General features: G+C 34.1%; 1 long non-coding RNA gene across 1 annotated transcript; it reads left to right on the plus strand.

Annotated features, from left to right (window-relative positions):
* Positions 1–4,009: 4,009 nt before the first annotated feature.
* LOC115508282 lies at positions 4,010–27,518 on the plus strand. The gene is made up of 3 exons (XR_003966974.1): positions 4,010–4,085; positions 23,251–23,265; positions 27,508–27,518. It is a non-coding gene; the product is annotated as an uncharacterized LOC115508282 (long non-coding RNA).

Raw genomic sequence — 27,518 nt, forward strand, 5'->3', positions numbered from 1 at the left:
TATTAGAGAATTTCTTCACAGATAAGGAATAACTGAAACTAAAATTAGTTAAGTAATTTATTGAAGACACTGTAATGCACTATTGCTTTTCTCTGTTGAATCTGGTTGAATTCATGAGTTAACTTAAGATTCCATCAAGGCCTTTGACAGAAGAGGTTTAGTTAATTACATTTTCAATTCAATCACAAGAGACAAGGATGTTTATATTTTCTGTATCATTTATTTATGTCCCCATTTCCTATTAATTTTTCACTGCCCTAATAGGCATCCTCCCCTTTGGGTTGTTTTGTTCAGATTTATTTTAAATCATAATCAATGATATCAATCTATATATCTCATTCAGTATATATATTTTTCTTTTTCATTAAGCATTGTGGGAGTATTTTTTGTTTGTTTGTTTGTTTGTTTATTGAAGAATAACTGGCATACAGTTTTGCATTACTTTCAAGTTTACAACATCGTGATTCAACATTTATATAAATAACAAAATGGTCACCACACTAAGTGTGGTTACCATCTGTGTGTTCCCACTGTATTTTAAATTATATCCATGGTGTTGGGTGTGCATTGAGTTTCATGATTCAAATAACTACCTGGTACTACATGGCAGAAACCCACATTGCCACCTACATTCTACCACCACAAACAAGCGCTACAAATATCTTTGCATATATAGTTTATAAATCTATGTGCATATTTCTCCAGAACATTATTCAAAAGTAGGGTTACTAGAGTATACATGCACACACACACGCACACACACACACACAAACACACAAATATTCCCAGATTGCTCTCATCAGTGACTAAACCTGCCTGTATCCATTCTCCATTAAATATATATATATATATATATATATATATATATGTCAAACTAAAAATAAAGGTATTTAGTGATCATGAAATTGATAAAGGTTTAAATTAAGTAATTAATTATATATTATGTTAAGTATCTTCAATTATAAACTACTTTCTGGCTGAAAGATGTCATCACATGGCAGTATACTAATGTTGAAATCCAAGGGACACATAGTCAGTATACATTCAATATATATGTTTGATAGAATACACACATATTCGTATCAAATGCATGGAAAATCAGAAAAAATATAAATCATATGTATGAAATTTAATGGAAAAAACTACCTGAGAGAATATATGTGTGTTCTCCATCAAATTTCAAGTGTATGTGTATGTGTTTGTACGTGTATGTATTTATTTTGTTTTAAATTTATATATGTCTGTGTGTATGTTTATATATATGTGTATATATATATGTCTGTGTGTGTATATATATGTGTGTGTATATGTGTGTATATATATATGTGTGTGTGTATATATGTATATATATGTGTGTATCTATATTTGTAGATATATGTGTGTGTGTGTGTGTGTGTGTGTATATATATATATATATATATATATGTTAAGATGGCTGCTTCCATTAAATTTCATTGATAAAATATGACACATGACTTTTGACCTAGCAACCATTTGAAATAAATATTAACATTTACACTAAAAATAAAATTAATGATAAAATTAATACTTCTGTGAATTGGAAAATTATTAATAGTATTTGCCAGAGTAATAAGATGCTATATGCCACCATCATTTGGAAATAGCTCAATAGAAACAAAAATGGAAAATACTATGGGGTACCTTTATTAGGAATTGCAAGTTTATATTATATGGGAAAATTATAGAAAATTAATAGCACTTTGAAAAATTAAGATATATGATTAACAAAAATATCTTCTTTCTGTCCATCATTCTTTGAATTACTCAGGTAAAAGTAAGCAAAATTTATTTCTGTGGCAATTCTATTTCAAACTGGCAAGGGTAATATGAAAAACAGAAAATAACTCCTACATTTATTAATTTTTCTTTGGTAGTTTAACTTGCTGGGTTTGCAAATTGTTGAGCCTGAGTGCTATATATCAACTTAAGAATGCTCCCTGGGTTCCTTTCTAGTGCATTTATAGTGCCAAGGATAGATTGATCAAATGCATAAACCAATAAAGTTATTTTAAAAGAAAATCATTAATCCAGAGTTGTGATGTGATAAAGTTCCAGACAGAAAAGGGAAGAATTATTCCATTATATGTTTTTAAAAGATGATTTATGGAATAATTCAAATGATAGAACACTAGGAATAAATATTTAAATAAAAAAGAAATACTTCCTAATCTTAATTTTCTTAGGGCTTTTTAAATGTCAAAAAATAATAATTTTTTCAGCATAAAAATATCATTATATGATATAAAATATGGAAGTAATCAAACATACAAACAAAACCACTCATAAAAGCACTATACTAACAGAATTACTGTAGCAGGATGAATGATTATTCTTCCCAACTTTTCCCTTCTCATGGAGTTGTTATCATAGGATATAAAATTTTATGTACTTTTTTGCTTCATAGTAATTTGTATATACATTTTCCATGTTTCCATGTAGTCTATTAATTTCAATTTTAATGTATGCAATCTCAAGCTAAAGTAGGTATACTCTGATCCTCTGAGTTAGTTCTCTATTGTTGGATATTTGGAAATCTTCCTACATATTTATAATTACAGATAATATAGTTTGAAATATCTTCTTTATTTAAATTACATTATTTTCCCTATGACATTGTATAAATTGTTATTAGATTTGAATTATTGGCCAAAATGGTTCTCTTAGTCCATTTCAGACTGCTATAGCAAAATACCATATAGTGGGTGGCTTATAAGCAACAGATATTTATTTCTCACAGTTCTGGAGTCTGGGAAGTCCAAGATCAAGGCATTGACACATTCAAAGTCCAGTGAAGGCTCCATGCCTGGTTTATAGACAGCTGTCTTCCAGTCTTGTAGTGCTGATCTCACATAGCAGAAGGATTAGAGAGCTGTATGCAGTCTCTTTTATAAGGCACTAATCACAATTATGAGGGCTCCACCCTTATCTAATCACCTCCTAATACCATCACTTTGGGGATTAGGCTTCAATGCCTGAATTTTGAGAGGACACAAACATTCAGTCTAAATGGTATAAATGATTTAAGGTTTTAAGGCTATGTTACCAACATATTTTCCAAAAAGTTATTTGTATCTATAGCGTCAATCAAAATGTGTCAGTAAGGTATGTTTCTTTACTCTGAAATTGGATGTTTAATTTAAAAGCTACAATAAGCTTGAACATTTCTTCTTTACATCCTTAACATTTCTTACGAATTATATTAAATTTGCTTTATCAATGGTTTAATAATGTTTTTATTACCCTGTTCATTTTTAAATTATTTTTTATTTTGAAAGTAAATTACTCTCACATATTATAATGAATTGCTATCTAATTATGTTTAAATAATTCAAAATATATCAACCTATATTTCATTGCTCAGATGTGATCTTTTTTATTCTGAAAACACATTAATGCCAGTGTTTTGGATATTTAAAATGTAATTATGATTTTTTTACTAGAAATATTCTTACAATAATATTCACCCTACATAAATAGGAAATATATTATTATCTATAATAATAATAATAATAATAATAATGTCTTTATTGCCAAAGTGACATCTAGATCAGGCTCACAGAAGCGTATCTGGCTTGGAGTAAAAATTGTTATATTGTCTTTGCAGTTGGAAATAAAAGGTTTAAAAATTGTGTGGTTTCTGGTCATATAAAATTTCATTAATATGATTGAAAAATCCAGGTGAAAGTGTCCCTTTTGCCAGTAAGTGTATATGCAACTATGTCTTATTTTTTCTCCTTGATCACATCAAGTTGTTTTTAAGATTACTGGCCAGCATAATGAGGGGAGAGAAATGAGTACTGTGAGCCACAAACAGCTTTTAAGGTGCATAAAATGCCTTAAAAATCTGAACAAAGTTGTTGATCATCCAGACTCATGAAATATTTTTTCTTCAAAACATTGAGTTTTTTTAAAGCATAGTTGACATATGTGATATTAGTTTCAGGTGTACAACATGGTGATTACACAATTCTGTATCTTACACTATGCTCACCATAATAAATGTAGTTACCATTGGTCACCATAAAACATTATTATAATATTACTGACTATATTCCTTATGTTGTGTTTTTTATCCCCGTGAGTATTTTACAAGCTAGAAGTTTGTACTTCTTAACCCCTTCACCTATTTCGCTCATTCCCTCACCTTCCCTTCCCCCTTTGGCAACCACCAGTTTAATCTCAGTATTTATGAGTCTGTTTCTAATTTTTGTTTATTAATTTGTTTTGCTTTTTAGTTTCCACATATAAATGAGATCATAGAATCTTTGTCTTTCACTGTCTGACTTATTTCATTTATTGCAAATACTCTAGAGATCCATCCATGCTGTGGCAAATGGCAAGATCTTCTTTTTTGTGACTAATATTCCATAGTATAACTATATACCACATCTTCTTTATCCACGCATCTATCCATGGACACTCAAGGTGGTTTGCATATCTTGGCTATTGTAAATAATGCTGCAGTAAGCATAGGGGTGCATATATCTTTCCGAATTAGTGCTTTTGTTTTCTTTATGTAAATACCCAGCAGTGGAATTATTGGATCATACAAGATTTCTATTTTTAATCTTTGAGGAAACTCCATACTGTTTTTCACAATGGCTCCACCAGTTTGCATTCCCACCAACATTGCACGAGTCTTCCTCTTTCTCCACATCCTCACCAACACTTGTTGTTTCTTGTCTTTTTGATTTTTGTCATTCTGACAAGTGTAAGGTGGTATCTCATTATGGTTTTGATTTACATTTTCCTTATAATTAGTGATGTTGAACATCTTTTCATATGTCTGTTGGCCATCTGTATGTCTTGTTTGGAAAACTCTTCATGTCCTCTGCCCATTTTTAATTGGATAATCCAGAGGATTTTTTGGTTAACTCAGTGGTCATCTACCCAACAAGTATTTATTGCATATCTACTATATGCCAGGTACATCAAAGACAAAAGCAAATAGTAACCCTCATGGAGCTTACATCTTAATAAAGTAGATATAAAATAAACTAGTAATATCAGATAATAACAGAGTAAGAGAGTGAGGGTGGTGTGTGTGTGTGGAAAGGAGATGCAGAGAACAATTTTCTATAGTGTGTTTATTGAAGGCCTGCCTATCTAAGGAGATGACATTTGAGCAATTTTTTTAAAATTTTTATTTTAAGATATTATGTAAGTAATTATGGCTTTTTTTAATTTTTTTTTAATGTTTATTTATTTTTGAGACAGAGAGAGACAGAGCATGAATGGGGGAGGGGCAGAGAGAGAGGGAGACACAGAATCGGAAGCAGGCTCCAGGCTCTGGGCCATCAGCCCAGAGCCTGACGCGGGGCTCGAACTCACGAACCGTGAGATCGTGACCTGACCCGAAGTCGGACGCTCAACCGACTGAGCCACCCAGGCGCCCCAGTAATTATGGCTTTTTAAAAAATAACCTAAACTCAAGCGCAGTTAATGAGATGAAAAAAGAAGGAACAGGCTAGTATTGCTGACTATGACACAAGGAACTTTAAAATTAAAAACACTAAGTGAAAGAGGAGAGAGTATGTAATACACATGACTGGAAGCTGCACTAAAAACTTTTTGGACCAGCCGTCTGTCACATACAGTTGTGCAGATGATGTTTACATCCTGCATAATGCTAACAGGTGCCATCCATAATGCAGGGGCTAGTATTTTGGCCATAGATAACCTGTGCTAGAGCCTTTTTCAGAGAATCTGTAAGGGTGCAAGTGACAGGGTATGAACTTCTCCTTGGATTGTTCCTGAAGAGAGGGAGAAGAGAATGAAGACATGCAAACTAAGGTCATTTACTTCCCCTTACTATGGAAGACTATACTAGAAGGCATCAAGTCCCTCCATTTACCACTCCAGAGTCATGACTCCATCCGCATTATCCATTCTGGCACTTTCACGTCCCATCATGTCAACACTGCAGAAAGAACGGTCTCTTTGGGCTATCTCCAAGCACTTATGCCCTGTTTCCTTCCAGATGCTGCCTCACTCAAACACCACTTTCTCCTACGTTTGTAAGTCTCTTCCTTTCTATGACGTGTTACAAGAAAAAAAAAAAACACCTTATAAGTCTGTTCAAGCCTTGTTCATTTTAAATAAGCCATAAAAATCCTGCCTGAATAACTCACTTCACTTTTTTTTATTAGCCTTTTAAAAACATTTTCCTGGAAAGAATAGGATAAACTCCCAATTTTCGTTTCCTCACTTGCTAGTATTTTTCTAATACCATGTTTCAACTTTGATTGCTTTCCAGACTTTCCTTCCACCAATATTAAATTTTAGTCACACAGGGTTACATGCCCGTTTCCTTGTACTATTGACCTTAAGGAATAAATCTTACTCGATTTCTCTAGACTTACTTGATTTAGTAAGTCTAGAATAGGCATATAGTGGGAGTTCCATAAATATTTGATGAATAACAGATTGTTTGAATGAATGAATGAATGAATGAATGAAAAAATGCTAAGTGGCTAGATGTCAGCTATATAGCCTAACCACTATTTAATTCAGCGCAACAAATGAGAACCTACCATCTGTGAGACACTCTGATATGACCTTGTAGTGTAAAGGCAAACAAATCAAAAGTCTTATAATGGCTTTGGCATTAATTTAGCAGAAGAATTAAAAATGGTGACATAAATCACAAATGCAGTGTAAGTTGCTACAAAGAGACATACAAGGAATTACTCGACACTCCAGAGGAAAGATTAATATATCTATCAGAAATGGACAAATAAGACCATGTGGAGTAAGTGATATTGGAAAAAAATCTTAGAGAAATAGATGTTCTCCAGGTAGATTAACATACAAACCATTCAGGTAGAGAGAAAGGCATGTAAAAAGAATGCTGAATAAAAAACTACTACATAGGGAGCAATGACAAGTGAAGTATGGAGGTGCTAGCACGAAGTTATTGGTTATTTATTATATTTATTACTGGTTATTTATTATATTAGTAGGAGTTTATTAAGAGTGACTTGGTCACACCTGTATATATATTTTAAAAAGAGATTATTCTGAAAGCAAAATGGGGGATCAGGAAAGTAAAGAACATTAAAATTTACTATTTTTCAGGCATTCTGGTAAAATTTTCCAATTTATTATTCTACTTTTCATCCTAGCACTTATATTACACTTATATCCTAGCACAATATTACAGATGAATAATCTAGGGGATTGAAAAAATACTTACCAAATATACATAGGAGCTTGGATTTGAATTGTTATTGCTGAATCTAAACTATGTATTTTATAATCAACTATACTACCTGTCACAAGAAAAGTCATAGCCATTTAGAGAATATCTGTCATGAAATTCATTCTATGCTAGATTTTTAAATCTATTCTCACATTTTGTCTCATGACATGATCATATGAAAACAATGAGTATTCCCATTTTATGGATGAGCAAACTGAGATTTGATGGTTGGATAACACACTCAGGTTTATACAAATAGTCAGTTATAGCCACAAAAACCTGTCTGTTTTCTAATTCCAATGCTTACTCTACTCTAAGACATCATAATAAATCACAAGCCATAACTAAATTGGAAGTAGCTGTCTAGAAAAAAGATAAGAATTACAGAAATGTGCATTTATGCAGCAAAATTAGATTGCTATTTGAATGAATATTAGGAAACAGGTGGGAAATAAGAGGAAGAATGAAGTCATTGATATACTAGGGGTGTCTATGAAAAATGAACTCCAATCAAAGTAACGATATATCATCATATTTGATTTGTGTTGTTGAAATTGTTGATTTACAATATTGATGCAAAACATCATACTAATTTGATACAATTTTTTTCAAAGAGAAAAAAAGCCTCCTGGAAATTGTAGAGCATTTCTCACTGAGTTACTATTTTGCAGCAAGATAGATACAAATGTATATTTGTGATCAATCTTTTTGACTATTGAAACATAAATCATTCTGCACAACCGATTATATTTTCTGAAAATAAGTTAGGTAAAATGTATTAAAACTATTTTTAAAACTCTTCTGACTTCTGCATGAGTGGCATTCTCAAAACAACAGTCAAATTTAAATGTTTATATCCCTGTTTAGCAAGAATAAGAGCTCAGCATATTACTGACATAATTCTTATTTGCAGTATTACCTAGTTGATAATTAAAATTTTCCTATGTGAGTCATATCAAAGATGATGTTGTTTTTTAAATGTATTATATGAATTTACAATTTTATATATTTGAAAACTTGATTAATCACAGTTGAGGTAAACTTCGTAATTAGAGTGTCTTACTTGTAAATATCAAATACAAAATACAAAAATTAACAAATTCTAATGACTAAAATCGAATTTTCACATGAACTCTCAATACATTGAATTTTTAAAATTAGTTTTTGAAACATTTATAAGAATTTATCCATCTATCCATCTATCTATCTATCATCTACTTACCTATCGTCTATCATCTATTTATCTATCATCTACATAAAGTGCCTCAGGAACAAAGTAAATCAGAAGGCAGTAGATGGACATGGCATCACAGAATGATAATTTTGAATTAAATTCAATGTCAGAGGCTACTGTATTCTATCTGTTCCTTTATGAATATAGACACAAAGTTCCTCAACAAAACACTAACAAACAGAATGCAGCAACATATAAAAATTTATATGCCATGACCAATTGTAAAGGTAGATTAACATATGACTATCACTGAATGTAATACATCATAATAATATAATAAAGGACAAAAACCACATGCTTATCTCAAAAGACACGGAATATAATCATTTAACAAAGCCTACGAACCCCCTATGATGATAAAACGACTCCACATAACTAGGTAAATGAAACATCCTCAATCTGGTAAAGAACCTCTAAAACACCCACAGGTAGCATAACCCTTAATGATGAAAGACTGAATGCTCTCACTAAGGTCATGATGAAGACAAGCTGTCTAATACCATAATCTTTCGAAAATTATACTAGCAGTAATAACCTGGGAAATTAGGCAAGAAATAATAAAAAGAATTTTCCAGGTTTATAAAAATATTCTAATAATTAGAGCTGCTTCATCATAAAACTATTTACCTTGACATTTACACTTCTCCACTGGCCCCAAGTTATATTTTGGTTTTATATTACATGATTTTCCCATATAAAATACATCTTGGCAATAAATAACTATGTTTATAGAAACCCCACTTTTTTGGGGGGCTTTTCCCACTATATTTCCTTTGACTCTGCAGTTTTCAAGATTGTATATTACTCTACAAGCTAAAAATGAATTTCATCATTTTGATACCCTTCCTATTGTCCTATATCCCAACCCTCATTAAAATTATTCAGCCATATCTTCTGTGACATATTTATCAGATGTGATGTTATGTGATATTATGTGAGTTACAAGTGTTTTATTTATATTTCAAAATAATGTTATTAAAATTTTTGTTGTTTTTCTCCCACATGCCATTGTAGAATAGACTGCAAATCAATCACATTTGTATTCTTGGTAAATAACACCATTCCTGGTACAAAAGAGTGGTAGGGGGAACATAATAGTGAGGATGGAATAGACCCTCGTCAGGAATTATAGAAAAAGGACAAGTGATAATGGATCAGATTGCGGTTTAATATATTCTAAGGAATTTTCTTTTTCTATTGATTGATTGATTGATTGAGAGTGTGTGTGTATGTGTGGGTGTATGTGTGTGTGAGAGAGAGCAGAGGAGGGAAAGAGAATCCCAAGCAGGCTCCAAGCTGGCAGTGAATAGCACAACGTGGAGCTCGATCCCACAAACTGTGAGATCGTGACCTGAACAGAAATCAAGAGTTGGAGCTTAACCTACCGAGCCACCCAGATGCCCCAATTCTAAGGAATTTTCTAAATCCATGAATCGAAGTGGTAATTGTGAGGTTAGTATACATTATTTTCCAAATAATTATAACATTGTAATTATATTCACGTGGACTGCAGAGTTATAATATTAAAAGCAAAAATAGTGCTATGAGCATGTGATTCTGTAGTAAAACACACCTGGAATTTATTTTGATAAAATTTCATATGCAAGAATAACATGTATATAGAAAAATTCATGAAATGTGCTTCTTGATGAGTATAAGAGTGAATACTACAAAGTAATCACTACTCAAGCCAGGAAAGGGAGAACTAATAGAACTACAGGTTTTTTCCTCTGCTTGCTTTCAAATGTTTCTCTTTGCCTTCATTTTTCTGCAGTTTGAATATGATATGTCTACATGCTGTTTTTTTTGTATTTATTCTTCTTGGTGTTTTTATGGCTTTTGTGTATCTATGGTTTTGTGTTTCTCATTAATTGCAGAAAATTCTCAGCCCTTATAACCTCAAATATTCCCTCTTCTTTTCTTCTCTATTCTTCTTCCAGCATTTCCATTATGGTACAGCTTTTGTAATTGTCCCAGAGTTCCCATATATTGTTTCATGTTTTTTTCAGTTTTTTCTTTGCTTTTCAGTTTGGGAAGTTTTTATTGACTTATCTTACACTATTACCGAGTTTTTGATTCCTAGACTTTCTTTTGATTCTTTTGAGAGTCATTTCTCTCCTTACATTACCCATTTATTCTTGCACATTGTCATCTTTTTCTCTTAGAGTCCTCAGCACATTACTAATCACGTTATTTTAAATTCCCTGTCTAATTGTCCCAAAGTCTATGCCATATCTGTGTCTGGTTCTGATGCTTCCTTTGTCTCTTCAGACTGTTTCATGCCTTTTAACTTCCTTGTAATTTTTTGTAGAAAGCTGAACATAATGTACTGGGTAAAAGGAAATAGGCCTTTAATGTGAGTTTTTTTATTTATTTGGCTGGGAGTTAGACCGTTTACAGTCTGTGCTACTGTGGATGTCAGCGGCTAAGATTTCCTCTGCTGCCTTTGTTTTCTGTTTGCCCTGTTGCCTTTGAGTTTCCCTGAAGACTTCTTAAAAAGTACCCGAGCCTTGAAGTTCTTTCCACTGCAATCTCCTGTTATTTTATGGGAGCCTGATTGATGTAGACATAAGGCGTCGGGCTTTCTGTTGGAGTAGAGGAAAATCGTTTGCTAAACCACTAGCACTAAATGTCAGAAGTTGCCTCGATTTCTCCAGTAAAGAAGCTGCAGCTGGACCAGAAGTTGCACTTGTAGTTACCTATTAATTAAATTCCTGTACACTGTGGTCATTCTTTAAGAACCATCTCCCTTCTGTAGTGGCAGAACTGTTATGGTTCGACAGGGCCCTGAGATTCGAAGGAACAGTATTGTTTGAGGGCCAGAATGTATTATTCCTCCACCACCAGACTGGAGGCAGGATGTCATGAACAGATACATCTTTCCAGGACAGGGGCACTTAATTCTCATCCATGCTGTGCTAAAAAGTGGTGTATTTTCCTCAGAGTAAATATATGTAAATGTTCACAACTACTCAGTTTGCTTCCTAGTTTTCTTTTTTTTTTTCTACTCATAAATCTAACTGCTTTGTAATACTCTTGCCATTTACCCATTCCTCTAAGAGGTGCCAGCTTCCTTTAAAATATAATTCAGGATTTGAAATCTTAAGGCAGGACATTCAGTGTGACACTTGAATTCAGGAATAGGTTTACACGTCCATCTTTATGTGAATTAGAAATGGATATTTATTGAACTAAGCAATAAAGTGGGGTTTTTTTACATCTTACTTGCATTACTTTAGCACATACCCTCCCTTCTCTACTTTTCATTCTTCCTAGAATAAGCCATTGGTTGAGCACAAAAAAACTTAAGAGGACACACTCATGTTACTATCTATCCTGCTCACAAATTTACTCTTCTCTTTTTTCTCACCCATCTGCTGTCACCAACCTTACTGTCTCCAGCACCTTTCTTCTCTTTTCACTGCTGGTAATAATAATGTCATGCCAGCTTTTACATTTATGTTAGAGTTCTCTGTGTTCCTTCATTATATAATGTTTCCCTTGTGCAATCTGCATTTCCACTCTAACCATTGTTTCCCATGGCACGTACGAGGTCGATAACCACCCTGTATGCACCAGAGGGCACCAGTTTGCTCCAGTGTGGTAAGGGTACACTTTCCTAAATGAAGTCCATGCTAAACCAACTGTTATAGAAATTCAACCTCATCCAGAATCATGTGCTTAAAAGATAAAATTTATACTGGAGCAGTGCTTTTTTCTAGATTACATTGTTCTGATATTTTTATTTCAGTTTATTTCTTACTGAAATATTTATGTTTTACTTTGAGTTAAGCTAGCGTGCACAAACAAAAGTATTCCCTACCCCTCTTAATAACTAACTCTTAGTTAAGTGGATTTGAAAACAAATATTTTCCTGGAAGCTCCAAAAATACTGTCAACTATAAATATTGTGTCTACTTAGTAAAAATTCAAGGCTATTTCTTAACTCAGCACTTTAAACTTCACTTGAGCAATTTCCCTCAGTTCCATAAAATGAAAAACTGAACCATCCAAGATTTTGTCCACAGTAGAAAATCCTTGAGTTGTGAGAAGACAATTTCTTTACAGCTCCAGAAATTTAATGACACTTTGAATCAATAAAGATACATGAGAAGGGGAGTTCTAAAAATAGCAAGCCAATAACTCTAAACCAAGATTCTTAAATCACTCCTCAAGGATAGGATTACTTCAAAACTTGGTACCTTTGTCAAGGGCTTTTTAATAAGAGTGCCAGAGCTTGAATCAACCTTAGAGGTTCATCATTCTGTTGAAAAATAGGGAGGTCGTCAGTCCCACTGACATATCTTCCTCTTGAACTGAAATAATGATTTTTTTTAATTAAAAGCTTTGACTGACTAGTCATAGAAACAGTCTTCAGCACATATAGGAGCAAAACATGGAGAGCGAGATTTGTGTGAACTGGTTACTTTTACTACCTGCATAATTACACAGGAAGGAGGTCTAATTCTTATTGACTATGTTTTACCCAAAGGCTATGTCCTCTGTTTTTCTGCACTAATATTTAAAAGTGTATGATTATAAACAACAAGACAACAATGTTCTTCTATGTGTTTTCCCCTTACTTTGTTTCTATGTTACACTCTTCACAGAATAAAACTAGGTACAGAAGACCTTTGGTTTCAAACCAAAAAATAAAATAAAATAAAATAATAACAAAAAACCCCAGTAACAATATTGCCTTTTGCTCTAATTAAAACAAGGCATGGCATTTCTGTACTTCAAACACACTGGATGATTTCCAGTGTCTTTTTCAGTGCATTTGCCAGATTTTGTATACTGGATTAAGACAGAAATCCCATTAATTCCTCCCTGAATAAAGTCACTGAACTAGTACATGAATTTGAGTAACACTCTCGCCCACCCCCACCCACCCCCCCACTGCTCCAAGAAGCACAGTAAAATAATACAACTTTTGGAACTGGATTCCTGTCATAGCTTCATCACTAACCAGGTGTGTGATCTGTGGTGTCCCCCTTAAACTCTCTGTGCCTTGTGTGCTGATCTGTAAAATTAGAGATAATAATGCCAGCCTCACCAAGTTACCAAGAGAGGATTAAATAGAATAACACATGTCAAGTCCTGCTGTAGAACTTGGTGATCAAAAAGATTAATTCCTATCTAACTCAGTGAGAGACAGACAAGCAGACACACACACACACACACACAGACACACACACAATCACAGAACAAGTAAATTCAGAACCGCTCCCCTAAACTTTCCTATTCGATTTAGTCCAGGATGTTTAAGAAATAGAAGGATACTCTGTCAAAAAGAAAAACCATAACTAGTTGTAGTGCTCAAGGTCAGTTGAGGGGATGTTGGAATACAATGGAAGTGTGTTACAGGCTACTAAATAATTATTCCCTGTGGAAACGATATTGTAACAGAAAATTCTAGGAATAGCTGCTGGGCTCATATATTTCCTCCTTCTGTGAATAGCCAGTGTAGCCTGGGGTGGGTCCCCAAAGTCATAGCCATAATAACTGACTTTAGGCCAGTTACATTATCTCTTATAGAAATTAAAATTTGGAACTAATTGTAAGATGGGGAATCCTTGATATATATATTATATATCCACATCCTAATGCAGACTTTTTCAAACTGCAGGGGGAAGATCCATTAGTATATGATTACATCAATTTACTGGTTAAAACCAGAATTATAAAAATGAATAAAATAGAAGAGAAAATAAAGCTCATATATTTAAATAAGGGTCTTTTTCCTGATTATTTGATTCATTATAAGTATTTAGATAATAATAGATACACAGATTATATATATATATATATATATATATATATATATAATCATACATACATACATACATACATACCGGGCTGCAATGTAAAATATATTCTTTATTCCTTTCCGTCAAAAATGTAAAAAGTACTTCCCTTATGAAGGAGAATTTTAAGAAACATTTGCTGAGGCCTCTGGCAAAGTTTTGCTCATTGTACCCATTCTAAGGCTTAGTTGTTAACCTTCCTGGTGAAATAGAAAATGTAGTTGCCTTCCCTCTACTTTGATCATCCTCATTTGGTCTGTAAATCTCCACCTATGCATCCTGTGTACTTTGGAAGAAACTAACCCAAATCCATGCATTCTCATTCTGCAGTCACAGTAATTGCTCTAGAGGGTGGGGATGTGACCCAATTCACAGCCTAGATGTGTCTGGATAAGGTTTTTTGCTGTTGCTGTTTTTTGGTTTGTTGGTTTGTTGTTGTTTTTTTTCACTTTTCTAGGAGAGCACCTTACATTATCTTTCTCTCTCTTTTGGAGATAGACAAGGACATATGCAGCAACTGGATTTTGTAAGTCATCTCCTGAGACTATAAAGAGAAGCTAGCCTGAAACTGGTGTTAATATGGATGGAGGACAACAGTTTCAGTCTGGCAAATGACTGTTTTTCTATCCATAGAATGGTCCATGCTTCAATCCTTCTTGTCACTTCTCCAGGAAAACGTAATAAATTCTATTAGCTCTAATTTCCTAGAAAAGGCAATGCTTTGTGACTGTGGGTATTATAAGAAATTTTAGCCCCAGAGCTTTTCAGCTAAAAGGCACCTGTTTCCTAGACCCCTCATCCTCATACACGAGGCATTTAAATTCCTCGTCACAGGCTTTTAAAACCTATGACCATGTCCTATGATCATCGAAAAATGTTAGCTTCCACTACACTTCTGACTTGGATTCCATTTTTACGTCTACCTTGATTTACCTGCCTCAGTTTTTGCATGAAGTATGCATTGATTAAAATGACCCACGATACTGAAAAATATTCATACTCATTGAATAACTTTCCTATTCAAGCAAAGGATTTAGGACATGAGCAGTAAGAGAAGGGTTGGCACTGGAAAAGGTAGCCTGAGATCTCAGGGGCAGGCTTGGACATCTTTAGCACTGCGGCATCAAACAGGTTTGCACATCACGAACCACCTTCAGCATGTGTGTTTGCCCTTCAGTACCAGGAAGTCCAAAGTCTGCACGGGGCCGGGATCTCTTTTGTAAGCTGGTTATGTAAGCACATTCCAGTTACATGACCAGCCTAATCTGTCAAAACCCCTCAGGCTTCACCAAAACCAGGCTCAAATCAAAAGTCCAGTCACTGTTACTAATTAATGCTGACAGGGTGGTACTATAGAAGTACCCCAAGCAACTCACAGACCTACAGTTACAGAACATTATTTATTTTTATTGAATATATTCCACAGTATTGGCCCAAAGGTCTTGTAATGCTCCAAGGAACCTCGGAGATGAGTACGTAGTCAATCCAGAGTGGCAAAGAATATAATTCATGTTAGGTAGTCTTGGATGTGAATGTGTATCTAAAACTTATTTTTTTTTTAATTTTTTTTCAACGTTTATTTATTTTTGGGACAGAGAGAGACAGAGCATGAACGGGGGAGGGGCAGAGAGAGAGGGAGACACAGAATCGGAAACAGGCTCCAGGTCTGAGCCATCAGCCCAGAGCCTGACGCGGGGCTCGAACTCACGGACCGCGAGATCATGACCTGGCTGAAGTCGGACGCTTAACCGACTGCGCCACCCAGGCACCCCTCTAAAACTTATTTTTAAATTCTTTTTTTCTGGGGTGTCTGAGTGGCTCAGTCAGTTGAGTGTCTGACTCTTGATTTCGGCTGAGGCCATGATCTCATGGTTAGTGAGTTCAAGCCCTGTGTCGGGCTCTGTGCTGACAGTGAGGAGCCTACTTGGAATTTTCTCTCCCTCTCTCTCTGCTCCTCCCCTGCTCTTGTGTGCTCTCTCACTCTCTCTCTCTCTTTCTCAAAAATAAATAAATAAACATTTAAAATAATTATTTTTTTCTAACGTTTTCATCTGAAATTAGAAAAATGACTTAGGGAATACAACCCTTTAATATCATTCATATATCACCTGTTCTATTGCCTGGATGTCTTTTAATTTCTCTTTTTTATATCTGAATAAATGAAAGCTGAGAAACGGTCAGTTACTTGTTCAAGATCACAAGGTGGTGATGTGACCTGATTATTTAATTATTTAACATTGTTATGGAACATTACTGTGTCAGAGAACAGGGCTGGCTCTGTATGTAACGGGGTGAAGTCTTCTCATATAAAATCTTATATTCAGTCTGTGGCTTTGAAACACGGAGAATTTGGATGAGAATACCATGAGTGTTATTTTCTGACCTTGGATCCAAGAGAAATATGACCTTATGACCACCTAATCTGTGCTACTCATACCATGGACACCTTTGATTAAATAGCATCCTTAACAAAAGGTTACATGATACCTAAAACTGTGCCTTGTGTATATAAGCAATTCAAAAATATGTATTGAACTTAATTTCAAAACAATAAATAAATTGGACAAAACAATAAATAAATTGGAGTAGAAAAGTTCACCCCAAGTATGTTTCTTTGAAAGAATACTTTAAGAAAAGCTGCAAAAGACAACCTAGAGAATTAGCTTTTATATTTTTCCAAGGTAGCCAATCTTTGGTTCTTTGTTAGAAAAAAATACATTTATGCCTTGAGTTTCCATGTACACAAAAGTGTAATATTTACTACTAATTGTTAAATTCACCCAAAAGGGCTAATTCCTTCAATGCTAGAGGAGATACTTATGCATAGTTAAATCGATAGTAGCTGTAGTGAAATCATAAATATAACAAATAAAATAAAACTTTAAAGTACAGAATCCAATAGTAACCCAAGTATTCTTATAAAAAAACATTCCCTACAAAAATGTAATACACTTGAAGGGAACCACAATAAATGCCGTGTGTAGAAAATGATTCAGATGCAATGGTCAGAGGCACCTGGGTGGCTCAGTCGTTTAAGCGTCCGACTCTTGGTCTCAGCTCAGGTCATGATCCAAGGGTTTGTGAGTTCGAGCCTCACATTGTGATTTTCTCTCTCTCTCTCCCTCTGTCTCTGCCCCTCTCCCACTCACCCTCTTTTTCAAAATAAATAAACAAACTTAAAAAAAAAACCCCACCAAACAAAAACAAATGTGATGGTCAGTTATATTCAGTTTTGAAGAATTCAAGAGATTTTTAAAAAGAGGTGTAATAGGAATAAATGTATTGACATTAGGTGTAAGTACAACTGACTCTATCACTAAATATTGCTAAAGTACACTGTTTTATATTTTCCATTTTATCACATGGAAATACTAACAAAATAATCTTAGCTGTTTAGAATTCTTATAGTAACAAGATAAGTTTTTGAATCTGTTGTGTCCACCCATAAAACCACTTTTCTGACTATTCTGTACCATTTAAATATCTAACAATGTCCTATGAAAGAATAACCTGGCATGCAAAGTATGGCATCCACTTTGGAAACGAAGTATAAGCTTCCATTGTGTTGTTCATTTTACTTTCAGTCTTTAATTACCAAAGGTTGAGAGCGTGATAGTTAAAGTAAATTACTTATATAGGCAAAATGCATCTTATACAGTTCATCCACTGTTCTAATTGCCTTCAATGCCTTCATCCTAGCTTCAGGATTTACTACCTTTTAATACTGCATAAAGCTTTCCTGATATCAATTCTATACCCTTTATTGTATCCTCTGTGCATTTTTCTATAGTTTAAATCCTCAGAATCTGGATGGATAACAGCTCACTAATTTGACAGTTTATTCCATTTGTTAAATGGGTGCTGTTTTCCTGTTATTACATTAATCCCTTACACAAGAAACATCTCTATTTTAAGATAAGACCTTTGGAGAAAATCCTTCACTCTCAAGTACAGCTAAAGTTGCAGAGAACGTTGCAGGCTTGTGAAGGAAAATAATTTTGAGCACCAGTTTCCTTGGTGTTGTTTCCATTATCACAGATGAGGTATTTTAAGAATAACACAGCATTATCTCCTATAAAGGGAAACCTCATTGTTCCAGTTTTTCAGGCCAAAAACCTTTGAATCATCCTTTTTTGGTGTGGCTGTTTTTATTGAATGTGTCCCCACATTCAGCTGGTTATCATATCCAGTCACAGCTAATGCTGGATTCTATCAACAAGCGTGTACTATCAATGCCTCAACTGCTACTCTGGGCCAAGTGTCCAGCATCTTTGGCTTGAGTCACTGTGATCGCCTCCTAAACTATCCTTCTCGTTTTTCACCATTGCATCCCTTCGGTCTATTTTTTACATAAGAGTCAGAGTGATCCTGTTCAAAAGTAGGTGAGATCATGTCCCTCCTCTGCTTAACATCTTCTCACATAAAAGCCAGACTCCTGGCAGAATCCTGGAACATCAGTGCCTTTGTTTCTCCCCCTCTCTCTATGCCTCCTACTATCCCTCTTGCTCATTCTGCTCAGTAACACTAGTCTCCATGTTTCTCAAACCTGTCAGGCACACTCCTGCTTCAAGTCTTTGGTCTTCGTTCTTCCCTTTGTCTCAATGGTTTGTTTCCCAGACACGCATGGTTGACTACTTCATCCTTATCAGGTCTTGTTTCATATGCCCCCTCCTCAGTAAAGCCATCCCTGAGGCACACTGTGCGGTTCCCGTTGTCTTTCCCTGTTTTATCATTGTGCTTGGCTACTTCTCAGTGAAAATATGACAATAATTTCCAGAAACTGTTTCTCTGATTGTGAAATGAATGCAGTCAACTGTGAGAATTAAAAGAATGGCCACCTTCCATGCTTGGTGGTGTTAACAAAAAGTATTTTAGCTGCATATATTAGATAATGGTATGTTCCATCCTTTGCAAGTGTTACAAAATTCAAAAATATATTAGATAAAGATTATTTGTGAACTTCCTAATAAGAGCCAAAGCACCATAAATAAGCTGAATATAACTATGTAAGGCAGGAATAACATTTATTTTTTGTAGAAAAATAACAAGGAAAAGCAGTCTCCATTTAGAATTTGTGTGTGTGCATGTGTGTGTATGTGTGCATGTGCGTGTGTTTGCCTGTGATTATATCTCTTTGACTGGAACTATTATTCAACAGAAAAGTCCTTCAAATGTAATTGCAAAGTCAGAGACCTACAGGGAAATGGGATCAAAAGCTCTCATCACTCCAGATGCTACAAAGCCTTCCCTTCCAGATGCTACCGATTTTACTCCCCAGGTATTTTTAAATTAGGAATCTGTCTTAGCTGGTACAGGAAGACAAGAGGTCAAGCTCAATCAGATGATTCACCTAAACCTATTGAAAAAGGAAAGTGTCCTAGGAGTCTTGTCGCTATTGTAAAGGATTATTTAGTGAATCCGATTGCTGAGTTTCTAAATATCTCAGCAGTTTGACAAAACTTGATATCTTGACTCGATCAGAACAGAGTCTGAAAATACTGAAACCTTTATCAGAGAGTCTGAAATCACAGCAGCTGCTCAGAAATACTGATTACTGCTCACTGTGGAAAAAGCCCAAGTGTAGCGGCCCTGACTAGAATGCCACCATTACGTTCTAAGGACTAACCTCTCAGCAGAAACCAGGACAACATAGTTAGGCTCTTGTTCCTAACTTATATTCATAATTACTTATGAAGACGATTTTAGAAGATAGATATGTTTTTGTATGAGTAGTCTAAAGACAATAAATAGCATGATATTTTAAAATATCTATGTCACGGATAAGGATAGATTCATAAATCATTCTTTCATTTCTTTGCTCATGGTATTCAGTTTATAAAGCCAAACTGATATCTATGAAAAAATACCTTAAGTTATATTGTCTCTCCCTCACTCAGAAGGGGATAATAATGACAAACAGCAAAGGTTGTTCTTAAACATTTGTATCCGAAGACTGTGAGCAGAGCTCAGAAGATTTGTATTAATTAACCCTTTGTTCTTTTTTTTTCAATATATGAAGTTTATTGTCAAATTGGTTTCCATACAACACCCAGTGCTCATCCCAAAAGGTGCCCTCCTCAATACCCATCACCCACCTTCCCCTCCCTCCCACCCCCCATCAACCCTCAGTTTGTTCTCAGTTTTTAACAGTCTCTTATGCTTTGGCTCTCTTCCACTCTAACCTCTTTTTTTTTTTTTTCCTTCCCCTCCCCCATGGGTTTCTGTTAAGTTTCTCAGGATCCACCTAAGAGTGAAACCATATGGTATCTGTCTTTCTCTGTATGGCTTATTTCACTTAGCGTAACACTCTCCAGTTCCATCCACGTTGCTACAAAGGGCCATATTTCATTCTTTCTCATTGCCATGTAGTACTCCATTGTGTATATAAACCACAGTTTTTTAATCCATTCATCAGTTGATGGACATTTAGGCTCTTTCCATAATTTTAACCCTTTGTTCTAAATATGTGCAAGTATTTGATGTCATTAAGGAAACCCGGTAGTGCTAAAATCAAACTCAACTGCTACCTGCAGGAGAAACAAATTCTCATAGCAGAATGGAGAGAAGGGAAAGACAGAGGGATACAAGAGAGAAAAAGATTGAGGTAAATGCTTTTGAAAACTGTAGGGGTGGGGTGCCTGGGTGGCTCAGTTGCTTGAGCATCTGACTTTGGTTCAGGTCATGATTTCCTTAGTTCCTTGAGTGTGAGCCCCACATGGGGCTCTATGCTGACAGCTTGGAGCCTGGAGCTTGCTTCGGATTCTGTGTCTCCTGCTCTCTCTGCCCCTCCCCTGCTCTCTCTCTCTCTCAAAAATATATAAACATTAAAAAAACAAAACAAAACTGTAGGGGCTATTTAAGTGTTGAAGAGAAGAATATTATTTGCAAAAGAATATCATTTCCAGCACAGCCCCAAGTGTATATGGCCATTAATTAGCTGACATTAGGTGAGTTAAATAACCTCTTTGTGCCTCTCTGCTCTCATCTTTGATATTATGCGAACTGAAATCAATCAATCAAATGACGGGGTAATGGATATCAATCCTCACACCAGGATGTTGTGAGGACTAAATGAGATAATAGCAAATACAATGACAATATTAAATGGCTTGTATAGTTGTTGCTAGGTGCGTTAAGAGGGGATTATAATAACACAAGGACTTATTGAAAGGGCTAAATAAGATAATATGTAAGATATTGAAGAGGCTTAAGATAATCAGTTAATAAAACTTCTAAATTCTTGTTTTATAGTTTTGCAAATTAGATTGCTTTTTAGTAAATTATGTGAAAACCCAAATTTTACTAATATATCTACCATACTGAAAAATTGACAATAGCAATGTTTCTAATGCTGTTTATAATTTGGAATTTTTCTACAAATATGTCAACAATTTAAGATTATCCTATTGAAATGAATTCATTCTAGGGTTGTAAAAGCACAGATTTAGGAATTTTAAGAAGGTATGGGCTTTTTATAATTTTTTAAACCTGAAAACATAAAATGCTTTGAAATAAGAATAGATATTTTTAAATGGAGGAAAACATAAAGTATATATATTTAAAATATTAAATATAAATGATAAATTATGTGAAAATATAGATTATGTTTTGTGTATTTTACTCCTCTAAGTAAAAGATATATTCTAGAAACTTCATGCGAACAAATAATTTTTTTATCACTTAATACACATTTTCCCATTTTTATGTTTCCAGAATGAATAAGATTTTGACATCTGAAGGATGTCTATACTGCACATTGATCTTTATAACCTTAGGGCCTTAACCACCTGTCAGAAATTTTCATAATATTAATAATTCATTTCTTTAGCTGATTCTTCATTTATTCTAACATCTACTAACTTCACCACATTCAATACAGTGGCTTAGGAGTTGATACTTTGAAACATCCCAAATTGCTCACTTGTAGAATACACATAAAAAAAAGAGGAAAATGTGTTACATGGTCTACAGAAAAAATTAGTAATCATTCCATACCAAGAAATTACATGCAAAATTTTAATCCTAATCCATGTTTTGAAATGCTTAATAGTGAAGTACATATTAAAATTTAAATTTCAATGGACTTTAGAATTAATATAATAAACAATATAATTAATTTCTAAGGTCTAATTAATACAGATCATTTTTCTGACCCATAGAACACAGAAAAAAGAGTTGACATCATTGCTAACTCATAAATTCCATTTCCACAGTAACTTTTTCCCTTCATCTTGCCACCATTATTTTCTTCCTTTCTTATTTTTCTTCTTTTATTGTAACATTAAAAAAAGTACCATTTGGGGGGCGCCTGGGTGGCGCAGTCGGTTAAGCGTCCGACTTCAGCCAGGTCACGATCTTGCGGTCCGTGAGTTCAAGCCCCGCATCAGGCTCTGGGCTGATGGCTCAGAGCCTGGAGCCTGTTTCCGATTCTGTGTCTCCCTCTCTCTCTGCCCCTCCCCCGTTCATGCTCTGTCTCTCTCTGTCCCAAAAATAAATAAACGTTGAAAAAAAAAATTAAAAAAAAAAAAAGTACCATTTGGTATAGCCAATGAAAAACATGTAGAATACAATTTTGTTAATTAGTCTTAAGGCATTTGAGTACTACAGAGTCTATCAAATTTTGAGTTTATATTGATAAAGGAAATTTTCAACCTTTAATGTTGTGGGCCCTGCTCCTGGGCTCCCAAGGAAGCTATGCTTCTATCAGCTTCCAAAGGATTTCACCAAACTTCAGGGTTTGGGCTCTATTTCTGCCCTGAGCACCTGCTTCGTTAGCAAATAACTTAAAGAAACAGTTCAGACTAAAGACAGGAGTAAAAAAATCTCCCGAAGTTCCATTTCCACACCTCTAAAGCCTGCAACTTTGCACATACTAACAGCACAAGATAAAGTCTGTAATTTTCTGAACCGTCCTTCATCATGATGATTTGTAACTCTTCATGAAACGAAAAACATACATAAGCCTGTATTAAACGTTCCTTCTCCAGAGCATTCTTTTCTTTGTGTAGAGTGTGTACCCTGGGCAGCTGTCCTCAAACTCTCTTCTTTTTCTTTTCTTTCTTCTTCTTCTTCTTTTTTTTTAGAAATTCTAAAAGGTTCGTTCATTTTGCATCAACAGTATTTATCAAAAAACAGCTCTGAACAGCTAAATCACCACTACTTGTTCTTAAACAGACACTTTGTAGTCACACAAAACTAGAAACTATTTCATGCATAAAAGTTCAAAATGTAATAGAAAAAGATAATTGTCAATGTCAATAAGAGCTTTCAGGGAACTTAGAATAAGTAGGAGCAGGCTTTCCTCCCACAACTGGTGATGTTTTGCTCTATTACAAAGAAGCAAAGGTTAATTTGACAGCTGGCTTTAATATATTCTTCATGAATATCAGTTGGCTTTTATACCATAGACAACCTTCTGTAATATGAATATGAAACAATCATGCCTCACACTGAAAATTAATACCGGTTCACCTGATTATATATTTTTTTACATTTGACTCAAGTGCATAGTTTTATAATGTCACAAATAAAAATGATTTTCAATTAATATGGAGTAATGATAAAGTATTTATCTCAAAATTGTAGATTTTTTCAGGAGCAATGCTAAATCCTCCCCTTATCACTTAATTAAATCAGGCTATTTTGCAATAGTTTCAGGGCTGTAATAATAGTAAGTCATTTGGATTACACTTTTGATTGACTTTTCTTAAAGTACTGAGTTAACGTTACTGCAAGTATGTTTTCCTAAGAAAATCCTGGAAAACGCTTTTCCTAACTATAACATATATCTGAGTTTTGAAAATGCCATAGGTTGATTTTAATTGTAAAAAAGAAAAAGACATTTATCTTTTGAATGTCAAGGATTATTAATAGTCCATTTTAAGAACTAAATGACAAATTAATGCCTTCATAAATCAACATGGAATCTGCAGGAAAAAAATTTCTTATACATTTTTTAATGCAGCTTTAGGCTCTGTGTTTTGAAGTTGCAAAGCTTTCAAGAGATGTTTACTTTGAATAACTTACATGATATTGTGCATGATTTTAATCAACCACCAGAGCTAAAAATTTAACTTAAAAATTGTAATCCTTATGTAAGTATGCTATCTCCAACAAAATTAAGTATGTAACCATAATTGCTAAAACATAGCACAGTGAATGTTTTTCAGCTAATCCATTATTCTAGTTCCCTTCCTCTTCTTGGCCAGGGAAGAATGGAACTTGCCTTCTCCATTAAAATAAGGCTATAGCTTGTTCCTGACAATGAATACGAACCAAAATAATAGCTCTTACTTCTGCGTAGAAGCATCTGATTCCTCATCATTGATTTTCTAGATTCAGCCCATGAAAGCATGTAAGGAAATATTTATAAGGAAGTATTCCCAAGACCAAGGCAGCATAAAATGCTAAAATAACCCCTGGAAGACTGAGAATGTTTGGGACTGAGAAATACATTCTATTCATTTGTTATTGTTTGTTATAACATAGCTAGCCTATCCTGACCAGTGTACATGACATCAGAGTAAATTCATGATTAATACATTTATCTCAGTTAATGTGTTGCAATTAAATCAATAGTCAAATTCCACTTAACAGTTAATCACAGATTTGCACATATCCTTGTCTTCCATTTTGTTTTCAGGGTTAATTTTTTTCCCCTAGGCTAATCTTTTTCACATGTGCATGATATTATATTTAGAGGAATAAACAAAATAGTATCTTTTTAAAAATTATCTGTCCTTTGCAAAGAAATAAAATCACTCTCTATAATCTTTCCTATTTTATAATCCATGATGAAGCATAAAAAACATGAAATTCTCTAAAATGTAACTGTCAGAGGAAAGAATTGACATATGTCTCATTAAATAACTAAGATACAATAGTTTCAAATGTATGTAGTTATTACATATTAGTAGCTACAATTATACCTCATATACATTATACCTCATATATATCTAGTGTATTTATAATATATATATAGCTCTCAAATAATTTTGTTAAAATGATGCTTCACATATAGTAAATTAGGCCTTCTTATGTTTTTAACAAATTTTTATTAGAATTACATAGTTTGGCACGTACGTATTTTAAAAAAAATTTTTTTTTCAACGTTTATTTTATTTTTGGGACAGAGAGAGACAGAGCATGAACGGGGGAGGGGCAGAGAGAGAGGGAGACACAGAATCAGAAACAGGCTCCAGGCTCTGAGCCATCAGTCCAGAGCCTGACGCGGGGCTCGAACTCACGGACCGCGAGATCGTGACCTGAGCTGAAATCGGACGCTTAACCGACTGCGCCACCCAGGTGCCCCTGGCACATATGTATTAAGAAAGTCAATAGAGTTTTATTTTTATAGACCTGTTTTTTATTTTTTAGGTAAACATAAATATTATACCAAGATAGAGATATACCTGCTTTATTTCAGATATAAATGATTTCTTTTTTTAATATTTTCAATTTTTTCTGTAAGTTACAGAATTTATAACATTCAAAACGGAAATCATATGATTATAGATAAGAGATATATTTTTTAGAAGTTGTTAGGGTAATTTTAAACAAAATTATGCTTTATCTTTTATGTAAGTATGATTTTTCTTGCTTGAATTTTTTATTTTATTTTTATTTATTTATTTTTAGAGTTTATTTATTTTGAGAGAGAGAGAGGGTGTGAGAGAGAATCCCAAGTAGGCTCGCACTGTCAGTACAGAGACTGATATGGGGCTTGAACTCACAAACCATGAGTTCACGACCTGAACCAAAGTCTGACACTTAACTGACTGAGCCACCCAGGTTTCCCTCTTGAACTTTTTAAAGAAATTGAATACATGAAGCAAATAATAAAAGTTTTCCTATTAAATTCTGTTTACTCGTTTCTGATCAGTTCAATAACTGCTGTAAAGATAGGTTTCAAATGACCATTTTAAGATGTCCAAAAATTCAACCAGTCAGAAATATTTTGTGATTTATTTTACTATTCTTAAATTATAATACCTGCATGTTTAAAATTAAAATATTCACAATGTAATTCATAATAACTGGTATACTTTCCCCAAACTGATACACACATGAATACACACATATCAACAAACACAGAGGAATGAGTTATTCTAGATCGCTGAATATTTTGATTAATGCAAAGTTATGTGTGACATATATAGCAACTAATTTCAAATGATAAACACATAGAAGATGATCATGGTAAAATAATAATTTTCATGTGTTAATACTTTATGACTACATTGTCACTAGCTCCCTAAAGTAATAAAAATATACTAGAAAATTGAAATTGCAAGAGATCTCAGAAAAAATTCTGAGTTAAACATTGAGTTTCAAGTAATAAGTTAAACATTGAGTATCAAGTAATTTGAATGGTTCTATGGAATAAAAAGTGATTGGGCCACGTTATCAGACAGATCTGGGCTTGAATAACAGTATCACTGCCTGTGGGTTAACCAAGTGTTCTCTTCTTTGTCATCTCTAGAAAGGGGGAAAATGGACCTACTTTAACAAGACATTTTATATAAGTGAGTTGCCATTAGTAAATTACCCAGGACTCACAAACTCTTCAATATCTTACAATCACTTATTAAAATAAACAAGCATTTACAGTGTTCCTGCTGCAGTCCAAGTACTGTGCTATTCAAGGCATATAAAAATAGTAGTGTAGAAAAGAAAAATGGGCAAATAAGGAAATTGCTGGTTTTTATTAATAACTAAGGTTAATAATGAAGACCACCACTTTTGTTCATTGCTTCATTTATATTATGAAGCAGTTTTAAATTGCTATTTATTTAGTTTACCAAGTGCCTGTAACTGTTCATTTATTTAAAAATATTTTATGCATATACATATACTAATCACTATGTTAGCTAATGGGAACACCAGTGTATGCAAATAAGTAAGTAAGTAAGTAAATAAATAAATAATAAATTTGGCTTTAGATAATGGCACTTACTGTCTGTCTGGTAATGTTATCAATCACTGCTGCATAACATACTGTACCAAACACATTGTGACTTCAAATAACCTGCATTTATTTTGCTCCCAAATCTTTAAGTCAGCTGGGACATGGCTGTACTGAGACAGTTTTGCTCCCTTTGTTGAAGTCAGCCAGAGGGTCAGCTGCAGATTGGTTTTGCTAATCTTGGCTGGGCTTTTTTATGTAACTGGGAACACGACAGAGATGAAACAGTAGACTCAAGTCGGCCCCACATGGTTTTTTATGCTCCAGCAGTCTTAACTAGGGCTTATTTAT

Source organism: Lynx canadensis, chromosome A1 (genome assembly GCF_007474595.2).
Source record: "Lynx canadensis isolate LIC74 chromosome A1, mLynCan4.pri.v2, whole genome shotgun sequence".
Taxonomy (NCBI): domain Eukaryota; kingdom Metazoa; phylum Chordata; class Mammalia; order Carnivora; family Felidae; genus Lynx; species Lynx canadensis.